Source organism: Scyliorhinus torazame, chromosome 2 (assembly GCF_047496885.1).
Source record: "Scyliorhinus torazame isolate Kashiwa2021f chromosome 2, sScyTor2.1, whole genome shotgun sequence".
Taxonomy (NCBI): Eukaryota; Metazoa; Chordata; class Chondrichthyes; order Carcharhiniformes; family Scyliorhinidae; genus Scyliorhinus; species Scyliorhinus torazame.
This window is the reverse complement of record NC_092708.1, coordinates 149,190,318-149,205,722: the sequence shown is the minus strand read 5'-3', so window position 1 is coordinate 149,205,722 and position 15,405 is coordinate 149,190,318. Positions and strand designations below refer to the sequence as shown.

General features: G+C 51.7%; 1 protein-coding gene across 1 annotated transcript in view; it reads right to left on the bottom strand.

The window, feature by feature from the left end:
* ankar (ankyrin and armadillo repeat containing) overlaps positions 1 to 15,405 on the bottom strand; it is a 397,884-nt gene that overhangs the window by 264,748 nt on the left and 117,731 nt on the right. The gene's annotated exons all lie outside the window — the stretch shown is intronic.

The following is a 15,405-nucleotide window of genomic DNA, read 5'->3' as shown; positions in this document are numbered from 1 at the left end:
GTAATAGTTTACGAGACCGAGAAAAGAACGAAGATGCGAAGTGTCAGTCGGGGCGGGGGCATGTTGAATTGCACGCACCTTCTCTGCGACGGGGTGCAGACCTTCGCGGTCCACCCGATAACCTAGGTAGACTACTTCCTTTGACTGAAATACGCACTTTGTGCAACGTAAACGGACTCCAGCCTCCGAAAGGCGTCTAAGGACAGCCTCCAGATTTTCCAAATGTTCCTGCTCTGACGTCCCTGTAATCAAAACATCATCTAGGTAGACAGCCACACGTGGTAAACCTCTCAAAATGCCCTCCATAACACGTTGAAAAATTGCGCAGGCAGCGGATACTCCAAAGGGCAACCGTGTATATTCATACAGGCCCCGGTGTGTATTAATCGTTACATATGGTCGGGAGGCAGGGTCCAGCTCCAGCTGCAGGTAGGCGTGACTCATATCTAATTTTGTGAACGAGAGTCCACCTGCAAGTTTCGCGTAGAGATCCTCTATGCGAGGCATTGGATATCGGTTGAGTCGGGAAACCGTATTCACTGTAAGTTTATAGTCGCCACACAAGCGAACTGTGGCATCTGGCTTCATTACAGGTACAATTGGTGCTGCCCAGTCAGCAAAACAGACGGGCCTGATAATACCCAAACTCTCCAAACGAGTGAGCTCCCCATCTACCTTCTCGAGCAAGGCGTAAGGCACTGGGCACGCCCGGAAATAGCGCGCCGTGGCTCCTGGTTCAACTTGGATACGGGCTATGGCCCCTTTTATTTTCCCCAAATCAGGCTGGAATACATCTGGGTATCGTCCTAGCACCTCAGTCAACCCTTCAGAAACTGTTTGGAGGATGTGCTGCCATTGCAACCGCAAATGGCACAACCAGTCCCGACCCAACAGGCTGGGCCCATGGCCGCGCACCACGATAAGTGGGAAACGCCCCTCCTGGCGTCCATAGACAACAGGGGTCATTGTAGTTCCTGCAATGTCCAGTGGTTCCCCCGTGTAGGTGGCCAACCTGGCCTGTGGGTCGGTTAATGTAAGGGTCTGTATACCCTGCTTGATGTGGTCAAATGTCCTCTGGGCGATCACGGAGACCGCTGCGCCAGTATTCAACTCCATCTCAAGCGGGTGGCCATTGACCCGTACTGTCACCTTAATGGGGGCCACACGGGGAGCTGCCACACAATGCAGCTGCAGGCAGTCGTCCTCCGTCTCCACATCTTCAGTAGTCGCCGCCGCAGGTTCATCCACATAGAAGGTACGGCCTCTGGGCTGGTCCCAGTTACGGCCCCTGGGCTGGTCCCAGTTTCGGTCGGAACGACGCCGCCTCTGACGCCCCCAGGACCGCCGTCCGCGACGGGGTCGGCGCCTACAAGTCTGACACGGACATGGCTCCTCATCCATTGGCTCTGGAGAAGGCTCCCTTCGGGGAGGAATGGCCGGCGGCCACTGGCGTCGGTCCGGACGTTGCCTCGCCCAAGGTACCGCAGGAGTGCGGGGGGAAGTTTTCGGACGGAAGGGGTTGCGCCCCAAGGCATGCACTTCCATTCCCTGTAGCTCCTGTACTCCTCGCTCTGCGCTCTCTCGGGACAATACTATTTGAATGGCCTGTTGAAAAGTCAATGTTGGCTCCGCTAATAACTTTCTCTGGGTGGCCGCATTGTTAATACCGCAAACCAAACGGTCGCGTAACATTTCTGACAAGGTCTCACCATAGTCACAGTACTCCGCAATCCTGCATAGCCTGGATAGAAAATCGGCAAGGGTTTCTCCAGGGGTCCTCTCAGCGGTATTAAACCGGTAATGCTGGACTATCGTGGACGGGGTTGGGTTAAAATGTTGCCCCACTATATTCACAAGTTCATCAAACGTTTTGGTGTCCGGCGCAGCTGGGTACGTAAGGTTCCTAATCACTCCAAACGTATGCGGGCCGCAGGCGGTGAGCAATATGACCAGCTGGCGCTCGTTTTCGGTGATATTGTTTGCCCAGAAATAGTAACGCATCCGTTGTGTGTACTGGTTCCAGCTTTCCAGCGCAGCATCAAAAACATCCAAACGTCCGTACAGAGGCATGGTATAATAGAAAACAACTTCCAACCTGTAGCCAACAAAAATCCAGGGAGGTGGCTTCAGCAGTGTAGACAGCTATTCACTTTAACCTTCGTCGCCAGTTTTGTAAGGGCCACGAAGAATCCAGCACGAGTTTTAAGGATACAAAGTAATAACATTTATTTACTGTAACATATATACATAACAGTAGCAGTAACTTCCCTTGCTACATACTCCTTCCTGCTGGTTCCTGAACTGGCCAGCTTTATTTATACCCGGAGTTTACGAGTGGTTTCTCCGCCCCCCTCATTGGGGAAGCTCATACTCCCACAGGATTGTGGGATAGTCATTAGTCCCCAGCCAATGGTAAGTAGGCGGGTTATAACAGAAACATAGTGCATGTGACCTGCTAAGCTCTGGCCGAGAGGAAATAAAACACACGTTCAGGGAGGCACTGCCCATTCTCAACTCTGCCCCCTCATGTTACATGAGGTTAAAAAAAAAATTGCCAGTCTGCGATCAAATAGAAAATTATGTTTGTTTAGATTTGTATCTAGGGCGGGATTCTCCCCTACCCGGCGGGGCGGAGGGTTCCGGCGTAATGGAGTGGTGGGAACCACTCCGGCGTCGTGCCGCCCCAAAGATGCGGAATACTCCGCACCTTTAGGGTCCAAGCCCTCACCTTGAGGGGCTAGGCCCGGGCCGGAGTGGTTTCCGCTCCGCCGTCTGGCAGGAAAGGCCTTTGGCGCCACGCCAGCCAGCGCCGAAAGGTCTTCGCCGGGCGACGCATGCACGGGAGCATCAGCGGCCACTCACAGCATCCCGCGCATGGCCAGGGGAGGGGGTCTCTTCCGACTCCGCCATAGTGAAGACCATGGCGAAGGCAGAAGAAAAAGAGTGCCCCACAGCACAGGCCCGCCCGCGGATCGGTGGGCCCCGATCGCGGGCCAGGCCACCGTGGGGGCATCCCCCCGGGGCCAGATCGCCCCGCACCCCCCCCAGGACCCTGGAGCCTGCCCGCGCCGCCTTGTCCCGCCGTTCAAAAGGAGGTTTAATCCACGCCGGCGGGCGAGGGTTGACAGCGGTGGGACTTCGGCCCATCGCGGGCCGGAGAATCGCCGGGGGTGGGCCCGCCGACTGGCGTGATTCCCGCCGACCGGCGCGCGCAATGCCCGCCCCCGCCAAATCTCTGGTGGCGGAGAATTCGGGACACGGCGTGGGCGGGATTCACGCCAGCCCCCGGCGATTCTCCGACCCGGTGGGGGGTCGGAGAATCCCGCCCCTAGTATTGCATGCAGGAGTATCCTCAACAATTTGCACTATGCAGTCCGCTGCTCCAGAAGAAACAAGACAATATGGTGGAACCCCTAGTGTGTTTTCCACCATTCATTCTCTTGAATTGTACAAACCCTTCTGAAGTCCATTGCTCTGCACAATTTCCTCTGGCAACCTGAAGAAGCAAATAAACTATGCAAAATATCAAAAGCTTTTCTCGTTGTTTGAGTTATCAGAAACCCCTCAATCCATTTGAACGGTTATCTATCACAATGAGTATCCTTCTCATTGGACACTGCTCCCTAATTCCCCAAGGCACAATGCTGACAGCTGCCTGGCCGTCGCAATTCCCAACCACTGCTCTGCTCACCTCTCGGCTCTAACTTGGGTGGCTAGGCCTAGAGCCTCGATGACTGTGTGTACCCTTGGCTGGCTGTGTGGTTGCAGCTGGCTATCTGGCCTGTTGGCATCAGTCTTTTTTTGTCTGGCTGTCCGACGTCCCTCCTCAGGCCTGGCCTAGAGATTGAGAGTCACCCTGCTGCTCCCTTCAATGGCTGTTGGTCAGTGCCTCCTTCTCATCTCGCTGAAGGCATCGCAGGTTCGTATTCCAATGTTAGGTCGACCACCTCACTTTGGCCTCAGGCTGCCCACCAGACATAAGGCCAGAATCTGGTTGCTGCTTTGCATCTTTATTCAATGAATGTTCAGAAACTTCACACCAATTCAGGAGATCCATGTCTGAACTGCTCTAAGTCTCCAACTATTTTAATTAAACCAAATAAAATAATGTAAACAAACTGAGGGACAAATTAAAAGGGGCAGCCACTTCCGGTTGTAGCCTGTAAGGAACGGCCACATACAAGGCAGCTCCCACCCGGGCACTTTGTTTCCCACTTCCCACACTGACGACACAATAATGTTGCATCACTCCTGGTGTAGTAACTCGGAGGAGGCAGTAGCAACTGAGATATTATTATTTTGCCTCCATGGGTCCCTAGATCACCCCGTTCAGTGGCAGGTTGCATTCAGCTCTCTGTCAGGCAGGAGTCAGACATTTTGCATAGGTTAAGATGAGCATTGGTCTGTCCTCAGTGCGAGTCATCATCATTCTCCTATAGCGTCCGGTCAGTCGCTTTAATGCCCTACCCATGATGGAGCGACCATGTCGATGACTCCCTCAGGCCCCAAAGTAATGAGAATTGAGACCCCATATTGGGAGAGGTCTTCACCCTAGTCCTGGTCGGCACCAAACTGAAGATAGCTCTGTGCCCCATGGGGGTCCTGGCCAATGCTTGGGGTCTTTCCTCCTCTTCTTCTGTGGCTTGCCAGTGGCCACCATCCTTGATATCCTCCTCATCCAGGGCGATATGTCCCTCACCCATCTCCAGCTGCTCGCCCAATTGCAATGTCAGATTGTGCAGAGTGCAGGAGGCCACTATGATGCAGAATACCTTCTGGGAGTTGTATTGAAGGCCCCCGCCCCCCCCCCTCCCCCGATCGGTCCAGGCACCAGAATCACATCTTGAGCAGTCCAATTGCGCACGTGTTGACGCATGAGCCTCGTTGCAAAGAGTCTCAATGGGTGTTTGGGGCCTCCACATTGACATCATCCGCCACCTCCTGAGTGGGTGCCCTTTGTTCCCCAGTTGCCATCCCTCCAGCTGCTGCTCTTTCAAAGAACGGCTGGGATCGGCAAGGCCCCCAAGATGTAACTATTATGGATGCTCCCCGGTAAGTGGGCACACGCCTGCATGATGCACATCATGTGGTCACAGACGAGCTGGACATTGAAGGAGTGGTATCGCATGTGGTTCAAAAATGGTGACCCATGCCGCCATGAGGAACTTGTTGGTGCAGACGATGACATTCTGCATCTGGGGCATGAAGCCTACGGCCCTGGTGTGCTGTCTTGCCTGGGCAATCCAGGTTGATGTACATGTGGGTCCTTGCTAACAGCGCATCTGTGACCTCCCTTATGCAATTGTGTGCTGCTGACTGGGAAATACTGCACAGGTCACATGTGCAGACCTGAAATGAGCACTGGCATAGAAGTTCAGTGTGGAAGTAACTTTCAGGGCCAAAGGCAATGGGTGACCTTTGAGTCCATGTGGTGCCAACTCTTGCATCACCTGGCAAGGTGGTCAACAGATCCTCTGGGATAGACCCAGTTTTCTCCAACGCTGGACATCACTGACACGGGTTCAAAATTCTGCATAAGAAACTGAAATAGACCCATTTGTCTACTTATAGTGAAACACTGAAAACCATCAATAAAGTTGCAGAACGGTGTTTTTGTCAGATCTAACTTTAAAAAAATCTAGCTTCCTGTCAGAATTGTGAACAGATTCTCCATGTTATTTTTATTATTTCATGGGATGAGGGCATCGCTGGCTAGGCCAGCATTTTTATTGCTCTTGAGACGGTGGTGGTGAGCCACCTTCTTAAAACGCTGTAGTCCATGTGATGTACAAACACCCGCAGTGAGGTTTGGGAAGGAGTTCCATGATTTTGATCCAGCAACAATTAAGTAATGGTGATACAGTTCCAAATCAAGATGGTGAGTGGCCTGTAGAGGAACTTGCAGGTGATGTTGTTCCCAAGCATCTGCTGCCCTTGTCCTTCTAGGTGGCAGACATCTTGGTTTCAGAGGTGCATTTTGGTTTTGAAGGAGCCTTGGTGAGTTGTTACAGTGCATCTTATAGATGGTACACACTGCTGCCACTGTGTGTCGGTGGCAGAGAAAGTGGTTGTTAGAGGTGGCAGATAGGGTGCCAATCAAGCAAGCTGCTTTGTCCTGGATCATGTTGAACTTCTTAAATGTTGGTGGAGCTGCACTCACCCAGGCAAATGGAGAATATGCCATCACACTTCTGACTTGTGCCTTCCAAATGGTGAACAGGCTTTGAAGAGTCAGGAAGTGAGTTACTCGCCACAGAATCCCTAGCCTCTGATATGTTCTTGTATCTACAGTATTTATTTTATTTTTTTAAATATATTTTATTCAAGATTTTTTGGCCAAACATAACAGCACATAGCGTTTCCTTTACACAGCAATAAAACAATAGAAATAACAATGGCCAGTTTTAAACAAGTAAATAAATAATATATGAACAAAATCAAAAATAAAACTAAATGGCAACTGCCTTATCCAAGATAAATACTCTCCAAAAATACAATCCAACAATCCAATATACAATTACATATACCAAATACCTATACATACACAATAACATCCCTGAGAGTCCTTCTGATTCCTCCCCCCACCCCCTTCCCCCCCGCCCCCCTTGGGTTGCTGCTGCTGTCTTCTTCTTTTCCATTCCCTCTATCTTTCTGTGAGGTATTCGACGAACGGTTGCCACCACCTGGTGAACCCTTGAGCCGACCCCCTTAGAACGAACTTAATCCGTTCCAGCTTTATAAACCCTGCCATGTCATTTATCCAGGTCTCCACACCCGGAGGCTTGGCTTCCTTCCACATTAACAATATCCTGCGCCGGGCTACTAGGGACGCAAAGGCCAAAACAACAGCCTCTCTCGCCTCCTGCACTCCCGGCTCTTCTGCAACCCCGAATATAGCCAACCCCCAACTTGGTTCGACCTGGACCCCCACCACCTTCGAAAGCACCTTTGCCACCCCCACCCAAAACCCCTGTAGTGCCGGGCATGACCAGAACATGTGGGTATGATTCGCTGGGCTTCTCGAGCATCTCGCACACCTATCCTCTACTCCAAAAAATTTACTGAGCCGTGCTCCAGTCATTTGCGCCCTGTGTAACACCTTAAATTGTATCAGGCTTAGCCTGGCACACGAGGACGATGAGTTTACCCTACTTAGGGCATCAGCCCACAGCCCCTCCTCAATCTCCTCCCCCATCTCTTCTTCCCATTTCCCTTTCAGCTCATCTACCATGATCTCCCCCTCGTCCCTCATTTCCCTATATATGTCTGACACCTTACCGTCCCCCACCCATGTCTCTGAGATCACTCTGTCCTGCACCTCCTGTGTCGGGAGCTGCGGGAATTCCCTCACCTGTTGCCTCGCAAAAGCCCTCAGTTGCATATACCGAAATGCATTCCCTTGGGGCAACCCATATTTTTCCGTCAGCGCTCCCAGACTCGCAAACGTCCCATCTACAAACAGATCTCTCAATTCTGTTACCCCTGCTCTTTGCCATGCTCCAAATCCCCCATCCATTCTCCCCGGAACAAACCTATGGTTATTCCTTATCGGGGACCGCACCGAGGCTCCCGTCTTTCCCCTGTGCCGTCTCCACTGCCCCCAGATTTTCAGTGTAGCCACCACCACCGGGCTTGTGGTGTATTTCTTCGGTGAGAACGGCAACGGCGCCGTCACCATAGCTTGTAGGCTAGTCCCCCTGCAGGACGCCCTCTCCAATCTCTTCCACGCCGCTCCCTCCTCTTCTCCCATCCACTTACACACCATTGAGATATTGGCGGCCCAGTAGTACTCACTTAGGCTCGGTAGTGCTAGCCCCCCCCCTGTCCCTACTACGCTGCAAAAATCCCCTCCTCACTCTCGGGGTCTTCCCGGCCCACACAAAACTCATAATACTCTTCTCAATTCTTTTGAAAAAAGCCTTCGTGACCACCACCGGGAGGCACTGAAACACAAAAAGGAATCTCGGGAGGACCACCATTTTAACCGCCTGCACCCTCCCTGCCAGTGACAGGGACACCATGTCCCATCTCTTAAAGTCCTCCTCCATCTGTTCCAGCCTATGCAATGTACCCCAATTCTTGGCTATCTGGATCCCCAAGTACCGAAAGTCCCTTGTTACCTTCCGCAACGGTAAGTCCTCTATTTCTCTGCTCTGCTCCCCTGGATGCACCACAAACAACTCACTTTTCCCCATGTTCAATTTATACCCTGAGAAATCTCCAAACTCCCCAAGTATCCGCATTATCTCTGGCATCCCCTCCGCCGGGTCCGCCACATATAACAACAAATCATCCGCATACAGAGATACCCGGTGTTCTTCTCCTCCCCTGAGTACTCCCCTCCACTTCCTGGAACCCCTCAATGCTATTGCCAGGGGCTCAATCGCCAGTGCAAACAATAATGGGGACAGAGGACATCCCTGCCTCGTCCCTCTATGGAGCCGAAAATATTCAGACCCCCGTCCATTCGTGACCACGCTCGCCATCGGGGCCCTATACAGCAGCTGTACCCATCTTATATACCCATCTCCAAAGCCAAATCTCCTCAGCACCTCCCACAAATAATCCCACTCCACTCTATCAAATGCTTTCTCGGCATCCATCGCCACCACTATCTCCGCTTTCCCCTCTGGTGGGGGCATCATCATTACCCCTAGCAGCCTCCGTATATTCGTATTCAGCTGTCTCCCCTTCACAAACCCAGTTTGGTCCTCATGGACCACCCGGGACACAATCCTCTATCCTCATTGCCATTACTTTGGCCAGAATCTTAGCGTCCACGTTCAGGAGGGAAATAAGCCTATAGGACCCGCATTGCAGCGGGTCTTTTTCCTTCTTTTGGAGGAGCGATATCGTTGCCTCTGACATAGTCGGGGGCAGCTGCCCCCTTTCCCTCGCCTCATTAAAGGTTCTCATCAGTAGCGGGGCCAGCAAGTCCACATATTTCCTATAAAATTCAACTGGGAATCCGTCTGGTCCCGGGGCCTTCCCCGCCTGCATGCTCCGAATTCCTTTCACTACTTCCTCCGTTTCAATCTGTGCTCCCAGTCCCACCCTCTCCTGCTCCTCCACCTGAGGAAATTCCAGCTGATCCAGAAAACACATCATTCTCTCCTTCCCATCCGGGGGCTGAGCTTCATATAATCTTTCATAGAATGCCTTGAACACTCCATTCACCCTCTCCGCTCCATCTCTCCCTCCTCATCTCTCAGTCCACCTATCTCCCTCGCTGCTCCCCTTTTCCTCAGTTGGTGGGCCAGCAACCTGCTCGCCTTCTCCCCATATTCGTACTGTACACCCAGTGCCTTCCTCCACTGTGCCTCCGCATTACCCGTAGTCAGCAAATCAAATTCTACATGTAGCCTTTGCCTTTCCCTGTACAGTCCCTCCTCCGGTGCCTCCGTATATTGCCTGTCCACCCTCAGAAGTTCTTTCAGCAACCGCTCCCGTTCCCTACCCTCCTGCTTTCCTTTATGTGCCCTGATTGATATCAGCTCCCCTCTAACCACTGCCTTCAGCGCCTCCCAGACCACTCCCACCTGGACCTCCCCGTTATCATTGAGTTCCAAGTACCTTTCAATACACCCCCTCACCCTTAAGCACACCCCCTCATCCGCCAATAGTCCCATGTCCATTCTCCAGGGTGGACGCTGTTCTTTTTCCTCCCCTATCTCCAAGTCCACCCAATGTGGAGCGTGATCCGAAATAGCTATAGCCGTATATTCCGTCCCCGTCACCTTCGGGATCAGCGCCCTTCCCAAAACAAAAAAGTCTATCCGTGAATAAACTTTGTGGACATAGGAGAAAAATGAAAACTCCTTGCTCCTAGGTCTACTAAATCTCCAGGGGTCTACTCCTCCCATCTGCTCCATAAAGTCCTTAAGCACCCTAACTGCTGCCGGCCTCCTTCCGGTCCTGGACTTCGATCTGTCCAGCCCTGGTTCCAGCACCGTGTTAAAATCTCCACCCATTACCAGCTTCCCCGCCTCTAGGTCCGGGATACGTCCTAGCATGCGCCTCATAAAGTTGGCATCATCCCAGTTCGGGGCATATATGTTCACTAAGACCACCGCCTCCCCTTGTAATTTGCCACTCACCATCACGTATCTGCCCCCACTATCCGCCACTATGGTCTTTGCCTCAAACATTACCCGCTTCCCCACTAGTATGGCCACCCCCCTGTTTTTTGCATCTAGCCCCGAATGAAACACCTGCCCCACCAATCCTTTGCGTAGTCTGACCTGGTCTATCAGTTTCAAATGCGTCTCCTGCAGCATAACCACATCTGCCTTAAGTTTCTGTAGGTGTGCGAGTACCCGTGCCCTCTTTATCGGCCCGTTCAGCCCTCTCACATTCCACGTGATCAGCCGGGTTGGGGGGCTCTTTACCCCCCCCCCCCCTTGTCGACTAGCCATCCCCTTATTTTTATCCAGCTCCTCACCCGGTTCCCACGTAGCTGTGTCCCCCCCAGGCGGCGCCCCCCCCGCCCCGCCCACCCCACCCCATACCAGCTCCACCTTCTCCCCAGCAGCAGCAACCCAGTTAACCCCCCCCCCCACCCCCGCTAGATCCCTCACTAGCGTAATTGCATCCCCCATGTTGCTCCCAGAAGTCAGCAAACTCTGGCCGACCTCGGCTTCCCCACGTGACCTCGGCTCGCACTGTGCGACGCCCCCTCCTTCCTGCTTCCCTGTTCCCGCCATAATTATCATAGCGCGGGAACAAAGCCCGCGCTTCCCTTTTGGCCCCACCCCCAATGGCCGACGCCCCCAGCTCCTCCCCCTCACACCCTCCCTCCCCCATAACATGGGGAAGAGAGAAAAGTTACAGGGTCGCAGGATTAACAACTTAAAAATCATCTCTCCCCCCTTGTCCCCCCTCTTCGCCCCCCATATTCGCCCACCACTTTGTCTCAAACGTTCTTTTCTATAACCCACTTATTCCAATTTCTCTTCGACAATAAATGTCCATGCCTCATCTGCCGTTTCAAAGTAGTGGTGTTTCCCTTGATGTGTGACCCACAGTCTTGCCGGCTGCAGCATTCCAAATTTGACCTTCCTTTTATGAAGCACCGCCTTGGCCCGATTAAAGCTCGCCCTCCTTCTCGCCACCTCCGCACTCCAATCTTGATATACGCGGATCACCGCGTTCTCCCACCTACTGCTCCGAGTTTTCTTTGCCCATCTGAGGACCATCTCTCTGTCCTTATATCGGAGAAATCTCACCACTATGGCTCGGGGAATTTCTCCAGCCCTCGGTCTTCGCGCCATAACTCGATAGGCTCCCTCCACCTCCAACGCACCCGTCGGGGCCTCCGATCCCATTAACGAGTGCAGCATCATGCTCACATATGCCCCGACTTCCGTCCCCTCTGCACCCTCGGGAAGACCAAGAATCCTTAAATTCTTCCTCCTCGCATTATTCTCCAGCACCTCCAGCCTTTCCACATACCTTTTATGGTGTGCCTCGTGCATCTCCATCTTCACCACCAGGCCTTGTATATATCGTCCTCGTTCTCGGCAGCCTTTGCCTTCACGACCCGAAGCTCCTGCTCCTGGGTCTTTGCTCATCCTTTAGCCCTTCAATTGCCTGTAATATCGGGGCCAACAGCTCCTTCTTCATCTCCTTTTTAAGTTCTTCCACGCAGCGCTTCAAGAACTCATGTTGTTCAGGGCCCCATATTAAACTGCCACCTTCCGACGCCATCTTGGTTTGTGCTTGCCTTCCTTGCCGCTGCTCTAAAGGATCCACCGCAATCCAGCCACTGTCCTCTCCTTTTTCCATCCGTGTCCAGGGGGGATTCCCTTCTGGTTTACTGCACAGTGTTTTTACCGTTAAAATTGCCGTTGGGGCTCCTATTAAGAGCCCAAAAGTCCGTTCCACCGGGAGCTGCCGAAACGTGCGACTTAGCTGGTCATCGCCGCACCCGGAACATCTACAGTATTTATGTGGCTGGTCCAGTTCAGTTTGTGATCCATGGTAACCCCCAAAATGTAATGTCATTGAATTTCATGGAGAGATGGTTGTATTCTCTCTTATTGGAGATCGACATTGCTCGTCAGCTGTAGCATGCCACCCTTACAGATGGACAATTCTGTGCCCAATGCTGGTTTAAACACCTGTAACTGGGTTTTGTTGTACTACTGCTAACACTCTGAAGGCCTCTTCCCATTTTCTGACCAGTAACACCCACATGACCACCACTAGCTACCATTGTTGAGACCTTCCATTTACTCATCTGTAGTTCTGGTCAACCAGGTCTGCAGGAAGTGCAACTAATGGCAGCTCCTCACAGACTGCGTGGTTCGGTTGGAGCAGCAGTTGGATGCACTTAGGAGCATGCAGGTGGCAGAAAGCATCATTTATAGGATTAATAGAGACTTGGTCACACCCAAGGTGCAGGCAGACAATTAGGTGACCGCTAGAAAGAAAAGGCAGTCAGTGCATGAATTCCCTGTCCCCCTCTCTAAGAAGTATATCGTTTTGGGACTTCCGGTCGCGGCCATGGTGTGAGTGGTCACATATTGGTGGGTCCCGCACATGGCAGTTTTTTCAGACCTTTTCCCCGGTTAACGGGTGGATGTGAGGAAGCAAAAAGGTGCAGGAGAGCGAGTGGAAGAGATTGACCGACTGGTGTATGGAGCTGAGAGCCAGAAGCGGTCGCAAAAGAGGGGAACAGACTGTTGGTGCAGTGCCTGCGATGCACATGGAGATGGTGGAAGGTCAGGAAGTGGCCCTGCAACTCAGTGGTCAACAGAGCAGCTAGTGGGCTTCCTGAATGAGAGGTTCACCCAGCAATTCATGGAGAATCAGGAGGACCTGGCCCTGGCGGTGGATTCTATTAAGGCGGTGATCGACAGCGTGGAGATGAGGCTGGAGGCTCAGGGTTAGGCGATCCAGAAAATGGAGGAGGTGGCGGGGGAACATGAGGAACAGCTCGCCTCAATGGCAGCGGAGATGGGGCTGATGCGAGATCAGCAGAGGTGGCACCAGGAGAAAATCGAAGACCTGGAGAACCGGTCACGCAGGCAGAATATTAGGATTGTGGGTCTGCCGGAGGGAAGTGAAGGAGCCGATACTGGCGCATATGTGGGGAGGTTGCAGGAGAAGCTACTAGGAGAGTGAGCATTTGCACGGTCTCTGGAGGTGGATCGAGCACATAGGGTGCTAATGAGGAACTCCCCAGGGGAATGTGCCGCTGAGGGCGATGGTGGTGCGTTTACACCGTTTCCTTGACAAGGAGCGGATCATGAGATGGGCCAGGCAGACTAGGTGCTGCACCTGGGAGGGCAGTGAACTTTGAATATATCAGGACCTGGGTGCAGAGTTGGCCAAGAGGAGAGCCAGTTTCAATAAGGTCAAGGCGGCCCTCTACAAGAAGAGGGTGAAGTTTGGGATGTTGTACCCGGCACGTCTGTGGGTGACCTACTAAGGATGGGAGCTGTACTTTGGGATGGCGGAGGAGGTGATAGAATTTGTCAGAGACAATGGACTGGCAGGAGAAAGTGGACTTTGAACTTTGGTGGAGATGCTTTAGTGCTGCGTTTAATTTGTGTTTGGGACCATTTTATTGGCTTCAGGTTTGTTTTTGTTCTCTGTTGGAAGATGGGGGCGTTGATCTCTTCGATTGGGCTTGGCGAGGGATTGTTTCACTTTGCACGAGTAAGATGATTGAGTGTGGGGGGAGGGGAATTAATGGGGGGTAGGATGCTAGGCGCCATGGGCTGGGGCTGCCAAGCTAGCTGGGCGGGCTAGTTCACAGAAACACAGTGGAGGGTGAGCAGAAGGTTAGTGGGGGGAGGGGGGGTTGGGATAGTTGTTGGCGGAACACTGGGTGGGGGAAGTGGGGGACGTACTGTTGACAGGAGTATGGCTTTTAAAGTTTAATGGGACGAGGATCGATGAAGGTGGGTGCCTAAGGGCAGGCCTGAGGAGGTGCGGGACGCGGGTGTATTTCATTCGGAATTGGACTCCAAAACGAAGGGGGTGCCTATTTTGATCAATAAGCGGGTAGAGTTTGAAGTGAGAAGTACAGTGAGGACTCTGGCGGAAGGTATGTTATGGTGAGCGGGAAACCGGAGGAATGCCGGTGGTGCTAGTGAACATCTATGCCCTGAACTGGGCCAATGTTGAATTTATGAGGGGGACGCTGGGGAGGATCCCTGACCGAGACTCTCATCAGCTGATTATGGGGGGGGGGGGGGGGGGGTCTTCAATACGGTCCCGGATCCGAGGCTGGACCGGTCAAACTCAAGGTCGGGTAGGGTGGTGGCAACAGCTAAGTGTCATGAGAATGTCACTTTAAAAAATGGTAGTCTTCTGAAGTTACTGTAGTGATGTCAGAGTGTGGGTGGAGCTGAACTCTGGCTCTGGTTTTTAGTTTCACTTTGAAAAAAGCTTGGGTGTGTCGGTGTTTTTTTGGTTTCGTTTCAGTTTAGGAGCTGCAGTCAGCCACAGAAGGTGCAATGTTGTTCCCTCTGCCATGTAAAGACTACCTCTTGATCATTTAGTGAATTCAGAGTTATAACTGTTCTCAGTAGTGAATTTAAACCTGATGTGCTTCTGTTAAAAGTTTTTTTTTAGTCTTATGGATGTTAAAAGGAAAGTAAGGATTACTTAGTGTTGTATTCATTGGGGGTTGTATTAGAATTGATGGTTGCTAAGATGTTCACTGTATGTTTTAAAAAGGTTAACTTGAGTTCATAGAATAAACATTGTTTTGCTTTAAAAAAGTATTTTTCGATTTCTGCTGTACCACACCTGGAGAGTGGGCCGTGTGCTCCCCATGCCACAATCTATTAAAAGTTGTGGGTCAGGTGAACTCCATGATACATTTTGGGGTTCTCTAAACCCTGGTCCATAACAAATGGGGGCTCGAGGGGAATAAAAATCTATCTATTGGATTTGCTCAGTGAACTTAAAGACAATGAGGGGTGAGCATATTGTGGTTGCTTTTCAGGTGTGGTATTTCAGTTTAAGTAGGGAGTGTGTTGTGGACAATGGCTCTTTCAGAGGCCCTGAAGTTTTTGAGGGTGGAGACGATCACACGCTGTACCTTACGAGGCAAAAACATTGCAGTTAACATTACCTGACAAAACGCGAAAAGATGAGGTAATTATGTCAGTGGCCATAAATTGCCTGAGAAACAGTTTGACTCATTGGAAATGGCAAAAATTCAGTTACAAATTAAACAAATGGAACATGAGAAAGAATGAAAGCACCTTGCATACGAAAGAGATAGAGAGGAAACAGAAGAGAGAGAGAGTTTGAACTTCGGAAAATGGCCATGAAACATGACAGTCAATTAAAATTGTCGGATTTAAAGGGAAACGTACAGTTTGAGGATAGTGATGAGGATAGTGAGAAAGAGCGTCAAAGTCGGAGGCTTGGTGGGGATATACTTAA